We start from the raw sequence: 5,000 nt of genomic DNA, 5'->3' as shown, positions 1-5,000 counted from the left end.
GATTTAAAGTGTACTCATTCCGATTACGGGGCCTCGGATGAGTCCCGTATCGTTATTTTTCGTCACTACCTCCCCGTGCCGGGAGTGGGTAATTTGCGCGCCTGCTGCCTTCCTTGGATGTGGTAGCCGTTTCTCAGGCTCCCTCTCCGGAATCGAACCCTGATTCCCCGTTACCCGTTACAACCATGGTAGGCGCAGAACCTACCATCGACAGTTGATAAGGCAGACATTTGAAAGATGCGTCGCCGGTACGAGGACCGTGCGATCAGCCCAAAGTTATTCAGAGTCACCAAGGCAAACGGACCGGACGAGCCGACCGATTGGTTTTGATCTAATAAAAGCGTCCCTTCCATCTCTGGTCGGGACTCTGTTTGCATGTATTAGCTCTAGAATTACCACAGTTATCCAAGTAACGTGGGTACGATCTAAGGAACCATAACTGATTTAATGAGCCATTCGCGGTTTCACCTTAATGCGGCTTGTACTGAGACATGCATGGCTTAATCTTTGAGACAAGCATATGACTACTGGCAGGATCAACCAGGGAGCTGCGTCAACTAGAGCTGAACAGCCGGCCGCCCGGGAGTGTGTCCCGGGGGCCCGCGCGAACACGCAAGCGTCCGCTCAATTATTCTGCAAACAGGAGGAGGCTGAGCTCCCCTGCACAATACACCTCGAAACCCTCTCAGGTCCCGGCGGCGCGCAGCGCCGTCCTAAGTACTTGGTCGGGTTCGAGAGAGGCGCAATCGCCCGGAGTTTGGCGAGTAGACGCTTTAGGTGCGACCACCCGTGCTCCCAACTGAGCTTGCCGCTGCCGACAGAGGCCCGGGAGCGTGCTGTCGTGGCATTGCCGGCGGGAGACAACACGCGCCACCTACGGTGGCCGGCAGCTCCAACGCCAGCGCCACAGAAGGACAAAAGCCCCACTTGGGTGCCGAAGCGAACTCTCCCAGCACAGCGCACGCGCCAACACGTCCGCACAGCTGCGATACAAACCACCTGCGAGAACCGCAGAGGCGACCGAGCAGCAGACGGCGTCGCGGCGCCGAGCGCCGGGCGGCGGCGCATCCTCAGCGCACACAGTCCTCAATCGGACCAGCACACTGCAGATGTCCACCGCGCTTCGCACCGGGCCCGCGAGGACCTACTTTGGCCGCACGGCGCCGCGTGCAGGGTGCGCCGGCGCGCAGCTGCGCCGCCTGCCGCCTCCGTCGGCCGGCGCGCCTGCCACTGGCCGCCCCCACCAGCCGGCTGTAGCGCGTGCGCCCACGCACCGCGCGGCCAGCACGCCGGGAGGCCCCCCCTCACCGGCCGGGGACGGTCCCACCCAGCCACCGCCGCGTATCGCTTCACACCCACATGCCATTCACGTTCGTGGGCATGGTGGGTATCGCTGAAACAACCGGTTGGTAGCTCAACCGATCGTCGCCATCACTGATTCACCTCTAGCGAGAACAACCGCACCACAACCGTTTACCAGTTGTTCATTTGCGTAACGTCACCAGCAAACGTAGACGTCCATCGCCATTTGCAAATTCAACGATTGTTGCATGCCTGTGTCAGGTGTCACGACACACTATGTCTGCCCACATACACGCAACAACATGTGCACGCTTCGCGAACACGTGGAAGGTGGCCCCCGTACGTATGCGATGTCCATTGCGCGAACGACTGTCAACCGGCCTCTGTCGCATGTCGCAGATGTGGAACGCAGTGCACCATGCTATCACGGTGTGTGAGAAGAGACGACTACGTCTGACAACACGCGCCACTACATCAACAGACGGCTCATGCTGATCGCCATCCACGGCATACCATACTGCAATCCAGCTCTTATAGGGAGACGACACGTAGCTGAGTGCACAATATTTGGACCGTATGGTTCGCCGTTGTTGGCGCAGTCGTGGTACGGTCACACATGTACCACGATGTATCATTCAGTACATGAGGACCAATGTGCAGTACAGTGTGTGATTTGGACGTACAACATCAGCGGACAGTTGACACACGCCGTACCACAACGTAGGCTGTGCTTCGCCATGCAAATGCCAATGAACAACTGCGAAGGGCATTGAGCATGTACGTCCTGCTGCCATCCGCATTACAGTGTATAGCTGCAAGGTGTTTAACATGAAGCGATACTCTGGGGACCAGGCAGTGCGAGTAGCAAACTATATTGCGGGGGTTGCAGTTAGGCAACACCACACTAATTTAACGCGTCGTATGACAATTACAGAGCAGGTTAAGGCCCAACGTGTGTTGGGTTAAGGCCCAACGTGTGTTGGGTTAAGGCCCAACGTGTGTTGGGTTAAGGCCAAACGTGTGTTGGGTTAAGGCCCAACGTGTGTTGGGTTAAGGCCCAACGTGTGTTGGGTTAAGGCCCAACGTGTGTTGGGTTAAGGCCCAACGTGTGTTGGGTTAAGGCCCAACGTGTGTTGGGTTAAGGCCCAACGTGTGTTGGGTTAAGGCCCAACGTGTGTTGGGTTAAGGCCCAACGTGTGTTGGGTTAAGGCCCAACGTGTGTTGGGTTAAGGCCCAACGTGTGTTGGGTTAAGGCCCAACGTGTGTTGGGTTAAGGCCCAACGTGTGTTGGGTTAAGGCCCAACGTGTGTTGGGTTAAGGCCCAACGTGTGTTGGGTTAAGGCCCAACGTGTGTTGGGTTAAGGCCCAACGTGTGTTGGGTTAAGGCGCAACGTGGGTTACGTTAAGGCGCAACGTGGGTTACGTTAAGGCGCAACGTGGGTTACGTTAAGGCGCAACGTGGGTTACGTTAAGGCGCAACGTGGGTTACGTTAAGGCGCAACGTGGGTTACGTTAAGGCGCAACGTGGGTTACGTTAAGGCGCAACGTGGGTTACGTTAAGGCCCAATATAGGTTAGGTTAAGGCCCAATATAGGTTAGGTTAAGGCCCAATATAGGTTAGGTTAAGGCCCAATATAGGTTAGGTTAAGGCCCAATATAGGTTAGGTTAAGGTACAATATAGGTTAGGTTAAGGTACAATATAGGTTAGGTTAAGGTACAATATAGGTTAGGTTAAGGTACAATATGGGTTAGGTTAAGGTACAATATGGGTTAGGTTAAGGCGCAATATGGGTTAGGTTAAGGCGCAATATGGGTTAGGTTAAGGCGCAATATGGGTTAGGTTAAGGCGCAATATGGGTTAGGTTAAGGCGCAATATGGGTTAGGTTAAGGCGCAATATGGGTTAGGTTAAGGCGCAATATGGGTTAGGTTAAGGCGCAATATGGGTTAGGTTAAGGCGCAATATGGGTTAGGTTAAGGTACAATATAGGTTAGGTTAAGGTACAATATAGGTTAGGTTAAGGTACAATATAGGTTAGGTTAAGGTACAATATGGGTTAGGTTAAGGTACAATATAGGTTAGGTTAAGGCACAATATGGGTTAGGTTAAGGCGCAATATGGGTTAGGTTAAGGCGCAATATGGGTTAGGTTAAGGCGCAATATGGGTTAGGTTAAGGCGCAACGTGGGTTACGTTAAGGCGCAACGTGGGTTACGTTAAGGCGCAACGTGGGTTACGTTAAGGCGCAACGTGGGTTACGTTAAGGCGCAACGTGGGTTACGTTAAGGCGCAACGTGGGTTACGTTAAGGCCCAATATAGGTTAGGTTAAGGCCCAATATAGGTTAGGTTAAGGCCCAATATAGGTTAGGTTAAGGCCCAATATAGGTTAGGTTAAGGTACAATATAGGTTAGGTTAAGGTACAATATAGGTTAGGTTAAGGTACAATATGGGTTAGGTTAAGGCGCAATATGGGTTAGGTTAAGGCGCAATATGGGTTAGGTTAAGGCGCAATATGGGTTAGGTTAAGGCGCAACGTGGGTTACGTTAAGGCGCAACGTGGGTTACGTTAAGGCGCAACGTGGGTTACGTTAAGGCGCAACGTGGGTTACGTTAAGGCGCAACGTGGGTTACGTTAAGGCGCAACGTGGGTTACGTTAAGGCCCAATATAGGTTAGGTTAAGGCCCAATATAGGTTAGGTTAAGGCCCAATATAGGTTAGGTTAAGGCCCAATATAGGTTAGGTTAAGGTACAATATGGGTTAGGTTAAGGTACAATATAGGTTAGGTTAAGGCGCAACGTGGGTTACGTTAAGGCCCAATATAGGTTAGGTTAAGGCCCAATATAGGTTAGGTTAAGGCCCAATATAGGTTAGGTTAAGGCCCAATATAGGTTAGGTTAAGGCCCAATATAGGTTAGGTTAAGGTACAATATAGGTTAGGTTAAGGTACAATATAGGTTAGGTTAAGGTACAATATGGGTTAGGTTAAGGTACAATATAGGTTAGGTTAAGGCACAATATGGGTTAGGTTAAGGCGCAATATGGGTTAGGTTAAGGCGCAATATGGGTTAGGTTAAGGCGCAATATGGGTTAGGTTAAGGCGCAATATGGGTTAGGTTAAGGCACAATACGGGTTAGGTTAAGGCACAATACGGGTTAGGTTAAGGCACAATACGGGTTAGGTTAAGGCACACATTGTTGTAAGGAAAGGTGTTTTCGGGGGGGGGGGGGGGGGCTGGTTTGTTGATTGTGATTATCGTAAGTAAATGACTGCGGCATCATCTGATTTGCCACGTCAGGGTGCACCTTTGGCTCATAACAGGCGGCGCTCTGATTCCATGCTTGTGGCAGACCTGTGTCTTTCATTCGTGCCATTGTTTGTGTGGTGTGACAGGAGGCAGTATTGTGATGTTGGGTGCACCCCTGTGTAGGACATGTGTGGGTGTTGGTGGCTTAGCTGAGCAATGGTGGTTGTCGGAAGGGTGGGATATTCTGTTTTCCGAGTGGACCTCCCGGTCTGGTTATGATAGTGTGGATTGTCTAATGTGGCAGAGAGGATGCACTGGGTGTTGTTCCATGCTGGTGCTTAGATATTGTCTGTGTGCCTGTTACAGGCAGAGAGTAGTGCGTGATAAGAGTGTCTGGCTGACGTGTGATTGTGAGCAGAGTCTTTCAGCATGTATACGGACAGTTGTAT

The 5,000-nt window shown here is 51.8% G+C and overlaps 1 non-coding gene across 1 annotated transcript in view; it reads right to left on the bottom strand.

The window, feature by feature from the left end:
- Nucleotides 1-547, bottom strand: part of LOC124590229 — a 1,910-nt gene extending 1,363 nt beyond the window's left edge. Inside the window, exon 1 of the ribosomal RNA XR_006976453.1 lies at nt 1-547. This exon is cut by the window's left edge and continues 1,363 nt beyond it. This is a non-coding gene — a ribosomal RNA (small subunit ribosomal RNA).
- Nucleotides 548-5,000: the final 4,453 nt, after the last annotated feature.

This window comes from Schistocerca americana, unplaced genomic scaffold (assembly GCF_021461395.2).
Source record: "Schistocerca americana isolate TAMUIC-IGC-003095 unplaced genomic scaffold, iqSchAmer2.1 HiC_scaffold_749, whole genome shotgun sequence".
Lineage (NCBI taxonomy): Eukaryota > Metazoa > Arthropoda > Insecta > Orthoptera > Acrididae > Schistocerca > Schistocerca americana.
This window is presented reverse-complemented; position numbering and strand designations above follow the sequence as displayed.